The sequence below is a fragment of the Triticum dicoccoides genome, chromosome 5B (genome assembly GCF_002162155.2).
Source record: "Triticum dicoccoides isolate Atlit2015 ecotype Zavitan chromosome 5B, WEW_v2.0, whole genome shotgun sequence".
Lineage (NCBI taxonomy): Eukaryota > Viridiplantae > Streptophyta > Magnoliopsida > Poales > Poaceae > Triticum > Triticum dicoccoides.
Genome location: NC_041389.1, coordinates 288,578,236 through 288,587,422, shown reverse-complemented (window position 1 = coordinate 288,587,422; position 9,187 = coordinate 288,578,236). Strand labels below are relative to the sequence as shown.

Below are 9,187 nucleotides of genomic sequence, written 5' to 3'. Positions count from 1 at the left end.
GGGGGGGGCTTGCCTGGTTGCTCTGGCAAGAAGGAGGGGTCGTCAACTCCGTAGTCGAACTGGGCAGCAGCAACGTCGGTCTCGTAGTCTATCGGAGAGAAGAGGGGGAAGAAACAATGAATACCATGCAAACAGATGCATATCGATGCATGAGAGGACAAGTAATGATGCTAGGTGTGCCCAATCGCGGTAGTAGGTGATACCGACGAAGGGGGAAAACATCCGGGAAAGTATTCCCGGTGTTCCGCATTTTCGGACCGGTGAACCGGAGGGGGAAAGTTGCGTGTTCGGTATGCTAGGGGTGTGTGGCGGACGAACGGGCTGCGTAACCGGATTTGTCTCGTCGTTCTGAGCAACTTTCATGTACAAAGTTTTTTCATCTGAGCTACGGTTTATTTTATATGATTTTCTAAAGCTTTAGACATTTATAAAATTTAAATTAATTCGATTAAAAGGGAAAATTCTATGGATACCCAGAAGTGTACCCAGCCAGAGGCTGACTGGTGGGCCTGGTCAACTACTGACTCAGTAGTTGACTAGTCAACTTTGACTAGTCAAAGGGCTGACCAGGGTCCACCCATCATTGAACTAGTTAGTATCAGATTGATTTTATTATTTTGTTAGCTTAATTAGTAGGTGGGGCCCAGTGGTCAGTGACAGTGGCTAAATAAATGTAAGTAACTAATTTATAACTAACCTAATTAGTAGGGGCCACATGGCAATGGGCCATCCAAAACATTAACGTGTGCATCATGGGCGCTTCCTAGGCTGTGCCACGTCGGATCGGTGGAAGACAAAACAGATTGCTGAAAAAAAAAGATTGCTGGGAGAAAAAAAATGATGGTTGATTGGGCAGCGGCCAGATAACACATGCCTCTTGATCTGCTTTCCCTTCCTCACGAAGCAATCTCCAATCCCGCACGCAAGACGCAACCTCGTCGTCGCATTGCTCTCCTCAACAACCGCTACGCGTCCACGCGCCGCTACCTCCGCCACTTCTCCTGCGCTTTCTCTGCCCCGTTCACCTCTGCCCTGCGCCGCCTCCTCCTCTGGAGAAGGAGCATGGCGCCCGTCGCTGTGCCTGGTGGGGATCCGGCGCATCCCCTCTCCACTCACCTCCTCCTCTCCTGGGTCCCTGTGTTGCCGTCTCAGGTGCTTCTCCTGCGTCTTCTCCTCCTAGCTGAGTCCTCGACCAGATCAGCGTCCGTCGTAGGAGGCTTGGGTGGTCGCAGGTTCGGGCGCAACTCCTTCCTTCCCGTACGCTAGGATCAAACAGCCCGTGAGCCTGGCGGTGCCTGCCTGGATCCGGAGGTAGATGGACTAGATCCTAGAGCTGGGCATGAAGGAGCTCGAGGTCGACGACTCCGGCTTCGTCCTCCTCCTCTGATGTCGTCACCTTGCCCGGGTCCAACACACCTATCCATCGCCCCAATTTTTATCATTTCGTCGTGATTACCAATCCGCGCCATCCGTAGTGTGTGCCTTCTGCCCTTCTCACCACTCTGAACTCGGAGGCGGTGGAAATTGGGTGGGGAAGGTTTTCGAGCTCAAAATTAAACCCGGTTCTAGAATAGTAGAAGCTGGTGCTGGGATGGTCGGTAGGCAGTGGCACTCTTAGGTTTCCATTGCTTCAAATCTATTTGGTTTTAGGTGATTTGGCACCCAAAACTCACAACACTGTTGCTACACATCAGTTCAAGAATCAAGGCAAATAGCGGTATTTCCCTTTGGGGTGAATGGACGAACTGATTATGGGAAGACGAACCAAGTAGTTTATACAGTACTCTCAATTTTTCACACTTCCAGTGAATTAAACTGATGATTTAGATGTGACTTCTCTCCTTCGTACATTGTTTGGGGGTTTGGTTTGAGAAGTGGGTTGCAGCACTCATGATTTTGCTTGTTTCGGGGATGGAATGAATTGGGCATCAACATCACGCACGCACGCAGCACGCACGCACGCACGCACGCACTAGAAACCAGAGAGAATTAAACAGATAGGGTTTTGAAATTGACTCGGTAGCTGAATCATGGTCCATGAATTTGTGTAAAACGACAAGTGCGCTACTGAATTAAAATTCTACCTGTTCATTCCACTGCCCAGTTACCATCTGAAAGGTTCTATTTTGCCACGGCAACTCTAATTAGATTGTTATAGTTCGGACTAAGGGGATCAAGATTAGTCATCTGTTACCATGTACTGTGAACCTCAACACTAGCTGAGTAGCTACGTAGCTAATCATTGATCTTGTCTTGGGTGGAAGGGTGGCGTTTGTTAATTCAGATACTGAAAGGTAACCCACACTGACTTTATTTGTTTACTTTCCTTATGAACCCTTATTTGCTTAGCTTCTGTTGATGATATTTCTAATCTTTTATCTTCGTCGGTAAACTCAACTGCATCTCAGTTTTCTGTTCCCGTTTCCTGGATTGGGGGTCCTGGTGCGCAAGATTCTTCTGTTTGCTACGGCGCACGCAGACCTGGATGACACCAAGCATTGACGTGTGCACGTTCGTCGCAACAGCCACACCTCAACCCTCCCGACGCACACAATAATTAGCGGTGCCAAAATGATTTGGTGTTTGCAAGGGGTCTGCTTTTGTTGCATTTTCTACACGTGAGAAACCATCTCAGGCTGTAAGTTTGCACAACCTGGACATTTCACTTGCATACCTTGTTAGTTACTTATTAGACTATACATAATTATGTTCACTTATATACAACGAGAGTTACTTTAGCCAACTCCCAAGGAAATTGATAAAAGAAAAACATATATGCATACTAAATGTTCTTGCAAATCTTGTTCTCAGATTGTCAATTGAAGGCGACCACGAGATATTCTCATGTTCTTTTAGAAGGTTTATTTGGGGATTAAAATCTTGATAATTAGATGTACTGCTTCGCTTCATATATAATTTCCCTCATGTCTTCTAATCCATTCAGATGATTTATTTGGGGATTAAAATCTTGATAATTAGATGTACTGCTTCACTTCATATATAATTTCCCTCATGTCTTCTAATCCATTCAGATGACTAGCTATTATCCACATTAGGTTTTGAAATGCCAATGCTCTATCTAATTGGTCGTTCAATTAGTAGAATAGCCATTTCATTTTTATGCTGACACAAGATCTGTCTCTGTTCTAAGATTTAGTTCTGGTCACTTTTTGTGAGGTTTTTCATCAAAGATTCTCTTTAAACTCCTATTTTAAACCTTTCTTTATGGTTCTTTACATGGAAGTACTTTGTTTTCTTGCTTATATTATTTTTCTGCTATCATACAGATTTGGATGCACCTGCACAGTACTGATAGTACATGAAATTCATCAACCTGCTGTTGCCGCAACCAACCAAAGTTTGCTCTAACAGAGTGATGAATACAAATATTCATGCTAAGCTTTCTTCAAATTATGCTAATTGATCTTAAAAAACTGGCTACTGGTGTTATTGCTACAATTTATTTCTGACAGCCAGGTAGTCTTGGTATGCTTTCGTGATGCAATTTATTTCTGACAGACAAACTATGCTAATTGATCTTGAAAAGCTGGCTACTGGTGTTATCTGCTTTGTGGAAGGCTGTTGGCATTAAACTTTAGTGCTCGGCTGTCCATCATAGTATCATTTCCTCGATAATTAATGAGGCATGAAAAATAGGTGAAATTGCAGGAAAATTGAAGAAACGGAGGAACACGATTCATTTTGTCAATGGGAACATCTACTGTTACAGATACACTTTCTGTACTCTACCTATCGATGGCACAATGTTTGAATATTAAGTCATTTAATTTTGTCATTAACAGGTTTATTTATGTTCATACTCCACGTATGCACGTGCTGCTCCAGTGGTGTTTTGTTATTTGATTGGCATAAATGGATCTCTCCATGTTTATTGGTTGATCTCCAACCCCTACTCTGCTGTGGTGCTGTGGGAGCAAGAAGAGCATGCATGCTTTCTCTCTACATCTAGGGTCCATACGGCCAGATTGACGGGCCTAAACTCTGGGTAGCTCCTTCACGACCCGACTTCTTACCTTGCTGGTTGTGTCATATGGCTTTAACATTTGATTGATAAATATTTCAGTTTTACTGAATGATCTTGCTTTACCCATCTGCATCTTGAGTTGATCTGTTCATTCATGTTTACTTACTTTTGCTAATATTCTTGTCCAGCTCAAAGGTTTCTTTCAAGAATCAAGAGAGAACATTCAAGGAGTGGATTGTTTGGAAATTAAAACCTTCAGATTTCTTAGAAGTGAGGTTGCTTTCCAACTACAATTATAGGCAAGCATTGCTCTTTAATTTGAAAGTAATTATCATGTCTAAGAAGGGAGATCAACCCGGTTTGGTGTACATGATGTATGATCATTTTTTATTGATTTCTTATACTATGTCGTCATGACTTATTTCACTCAGTTTTCTGTCTTTTTACACCATACTTCGTGCGGTAGCCATACAAGGTCATTTATTATACTACTGTACTAGCATATTACAAAATCATTATGCTAGGTATAGATTGATTAACATGAAGATAATTCCTTCTGTTCTGTTTTTTCACTAGACATAGATGCTACTTATGCTTCTTTAGCAGTGACATCATAATCAATTTGCATTTTCTGTCTTTTAGCTACACTACCAAATCCAATGACTTTGATTTGTTCGTACCATTAGGCTGTAGGGAAATATTACTATATGTAACATGTAGTTTCTTTTCTTAAGCTACTGCTGTTGCTTCTCATATCTAAAATTTATTTCTTGATGCAGCTTCACTTGGATTTATGTGAATATAAGCGTAAGATGTCTAGTGGCAATGCTACAAAATCATTGCAGGCGTGACTCGTGAGTATCCGGATTGCACTGCTGCTGGCCGTTTCTTGCAACTGCGCACAACAGGCTTCTGACAAAGCCAAGTCATGGACTCATGAGGTCCCTTTTTTCAGCCAAACTGAAAGCACTTCATGTTAGCTTGTATTCGATGTTGGATTAACTACAATGCATTGTACCCATCCATGCTCCAGGGTGAGTCTGTACATATCCTTGTTAGATGCACCAATGCCTATGATAGTTCTGAACTCTAACAATATAGTATCGTATGTTTAATCGATGTTCTACTATTAGATCATAATGTTATAGCATATGCTCATATTGATGTACATGAGTGAGACTAAGGACGAAACATGGCAACCTAATGTGCCGAGACAAGATAAATGCGCACAGATCTGCCTCAGGTGGCGCCACCAGGTGGCGCCCCAGCCTCTAGTTACATCTAATCTAGCGCACACACACAGATACACAGCGCCGGCCAAGGCATAGCCAGCCACCGTAGCTGGGCACGCACGCTCGCGTGAGGCGGCCATGGCCAGGCGCTTGGTGTGGGAGGGGCCAGGAGGGCGCGGCCTCGCTTGGACGGAGGCGGCGCAGGCCATGCGCGTGCGTGCAGCGGCGCGGGGTGCCGGCGCGGCGAGGCAGAGGCGGTTGGGTGCGGGCGAAGCGGCGACAGCAGGCAGGGTGCGCGGCGAGGCAAGTGGTGGCCGGCGCGGGCTAGCAGTGGGCGCGGCCGAGCATGCAGCGGCTAGCAAGGGCAACGACGGCACAAAGAGCAGCAGTAGCAAGCCGGCAACAGCAGCGGCAGTAGCAGTACGCACACACGCGTGCGTACGCAGAGCTTCGGGGTGGCGATGACGAGCTCAAGGCGGTGGCTACAATGACGAATCGAGGCAGAAAAATAGGGGGATTCGGGGAGGGCCCACTGTGAGCGCGATGGCGTGGTCGGGGAGGCCGGGGAGGTCCCGGTGGCGTAGATCGACGACGACGACGGCGGCTGTGGTTGGGGAAGAAGGCCGATGGCGACGTCTCGAGGCGCTCCGGCTCGACCTAGCGCTTGCATACGGTGCAGAAGAGGACGACGGTGCTTCTCGACTTCCTCCCGATCGCCGGGGAGGCTTGAGCACGGTGACGGCACAACGATGGCGTTCGGGCGACAGAGGAGGGAAGAGAGCGAGCGAGGAGGAGGGGAATGGATAGGGTTCGTCGAGGGGGGCGCGGGGACGGCCTTATCCGCCTCGGCGGTACTGTAGCGACCCGAGGAGGCGAGTGGGTGTGGTGGAGACGGCGACCGGCCTCGGGCACGTGTGCGTAGAGGACAGCGAGCGAGGGGGAACAGGAGGTTGAGGGTGACCGCGGTGGGCTGGGTGGCCGGTCGGGCCTGCTGGGCCAAAGCCCGGTGAGGGGGGGGAGGGGGGGGGGGTTCTTCTATTTCTATTTTTTGTTCTTTGTTAGTTTTGTTTTCTGTTTTTATATATTTTTTTCTTTTTTTATTTGTAGTTTCTTTTAATTTTAGTTTTATAAAAATATACAAGTAGTACCTAAATTAGTGTTACAAAATACCCCAATGCCACAAAGAGTTTGGTGACAAAATAAAATAGTTTAGTAATTTATTAATTGTAAAAGGCATTTAATTAATTGTTTTTGCTACTATTTAAATCCTTATAGTTCATTTAAGCATTTTATAAAAGCTTGGTTTCTCCACCATAATTTCTTACGATTTATTTAAAACAACCCGAACATTTTAGTTTTAATTTTTTGAAAACTTTTATTGTTTGACTTTAATCCAAATTTGAATTTGAATCGTTTTGAATTAACGCGAGATTAGGAACAGTAACCGTAGTGACGTGGCCTCATTAACAGAGGTTTACTATAGCTTAATTATCCGGGCGTCACAATTCTCCTCCACTACAAGAAATCTCGTCCCGAGATTTAAGGAGGGGACTAAGGGGGAAGGGTTTGGTTGCGAAATTCTAACGAGTCTTCTCGGTCTTGGCTGCCCTTTCGAAGATGTTGATTCCTTTTGTTGATGCCTTCATTTCTCTACCTTAGGTCATCTTGATGAAGTTGTCGTCCTTCCTTCAGGATCTCCACCGTACTTACGAAAGGGTAAGAAGAGAAACTCTATAAGGACGGATTCTAACAAGATCGAGCACTAAACGGTTAATCTCTGGGGAAGAAGCATAAGTACCTCTCGAATTGAAAGTTAAGAAGATATCGAGAGCAAAGTAAGAAGGTACCATGAGAAGTTTCAAACGGATAGGCATTCTTTCGATGCCTAATCAGAAGGTGAAAGCGTTTCAGGGCAACGAGAATAAGTATTGCGTCTGATACCCGAATAGATCACTTGGCAGGTGGCCCGTGAGTCACATAAGAAGTCAAGCGCGAGGAATAACTTTGGAAAACCGGGGGTGTACAGGAGAGTCAGGTTTCGATCCTGTGGAACTGTGGGTTATGGGCCCACCATGTGGGTTAAAGTAGGAAGGGCGGTGAGTGCACGATCATGTAAGCGAGGCATGTCAGGGGATAGCCTATTAGTTATGTCGGCAACAACATCGGTACCAAGGGCGAGGGACGAAGAGAACCACTTTCCTGCTCGTTGAAAACAAGGCGGGCCAATAGGCAAAGTTCTCGTCCATCGGTGGTTACCGGAATGTCATCAACAAAAGTAACACGGTCTTACTGACAAAATTGTACACAAGGGGTCTACATAAGCAGGGAATTAATACTGCTTAGACCAAAATGATCACCAGAAAGGTTAAACCAAATAATGGAAAGGAAAATATGATTATCAGATATTTCAGGGGTATATCCTCCCCAAATGATAAGCAGAGAATGATATCCATGACAAGATATAATGTAGAAAACCCTTTAGGTAAGGGGAGAAAAATTTCATGATATTATCCATACAACGGTGTTTGGATAGTTGAGCAAGAAACAATTAGCATTGGGCTTCAAATGCTCTTGTTGAAGAACGGAGTACCATAGACGTGCTTCGAGATAGCGTTGACATGGTCAACAGGTGAAAATTAGACTTGGGAAACAAAAAGGGTCCATCAGGATCAACTGGTAGAATAAGTCTTACCATTTCTCATGGAAGAATAGATAACCTTGCTAAAAAGTAAAACTATAACATTAGGTCCTCCTGCCAGGTGTGCTAGGCATGACACCTTATCGGTTTAAAGACCAATGTTATAACTCTTGGAAATATGTTCCAACCATCATATCTGACAAGCTTCAAATCTGAATGGTGTCAGGACACCTCATACTCACGATGCTTGAGTAGAAAAGGTGCGATACAAATTGACGAGATGACATCAAAGATTCTCGGGAAATGAACTATGGAAGCAAGTTCCAAAACAAGAGTTCATCATTTAAACAAGGAGAGGACGAGGAGGTGGCTGATGGACTCAGCGACAAGTCCTCAAGATTTCCAAAAGGATGGATTTCCACAACTATGTGAATAAGGAGATAACATTTGCCAGATCAGATGACATAATGAGGTATGCTCGAGGAAAACATACACAATTAAACATTGGTTGAAAGGTGCACCCGAAATATGGGGTTAGGTAGCATGATCAATGTTAGAATGGTGATTCCATAACCAATAGTCTAAGAATGAACTATCGACCATTAACTTCAAAGCAATAGTTTTGAATTCACACGTCATAGCTCAATTGTCGGTATTCCGGTTTAAAAAAAAACAGGGGGACCAAGGAAGAATGGTGACGGTGAGAAGTATCATCACACCGAGAATTTCTAAGAGGTGGAGCAATCCCCACAACATTCTCGACATAAAAGACAGTAATAATTTAAGGCAGAACACAACACTAGCTGGAGAGCTGGTTGTATTCATAATGTGGACAAGTTCGCAATGAAAGGAAGTCAAGGGTGTTGTCGATGATAATAAAAATCATCAAGGGCAAGGAGGGTATTTCTCATCATGAACACAATTAACATCTCAAAAGAAGTCAAAGTTTTGAAGGTGATCCGACACATTTGCCGGGAGATTTTGAGAGGATACAATCAAACAACAACGGTAACAAGCAAGGGAATGACGAAGTGGCAAGTTATAGGATCAACATATAAGATGCAAGCTCGGAACCAAAGTTGCCTTTCAAGACAAGCAACATGATGTTGAAAGCTCGACGTAAGTCGTGCTCACACACTGAAGAATTCATGCACCAGAGAAGGACGAGGTAGCACAGTTAACGATAGCAAGACCAGGATGCAGCCGATAGTCTAGGAATGATCAGATTGAGTTCAGAATTTCCTAGTAAAATACTAGGGGTATTTGATTTGTAGTGCGGAATAATTTCACTAGTCGGTGTCCTCGGTTGACAACAACCCAGAACCCGTGGAA

At 44.5% G+C, this 9,187-nt stretch overlaps 1 long non-coding RNA gene across 5 annotated transcripts; it reads left to right on the top strand.

Moving 5' to 3' along the window:
- Positions 1–892: 892 nt before the first annotated feature.
- LOC119308477 lies at positions 893–8,100 on the top strand. Of its 5 annotated transcripts, none has more exons than XR_005150146.1 (5): positions 893–2,638; positions 3,288–4,006; positions 4,174–4,255; positions 4,765–5,019; positions 8,082–8,100. It is a non-coding gene; the product is annotated as an uncharacterized LOC119308477 (long non-coding RNA). The 5 variants fall into 5 exon arrangements; XR_005150144.1 differs by lacking the exon at positions 8,082–8,100 and adding an exon at positions 6,910–7,406; XR_005150145.1 differs by lacking the exon at positions 8,082–8,100 and adding an exon at positions 6,877–6,893.
- Positions 8,101–9,187: the final 1,087 nt, after the last annotated feature.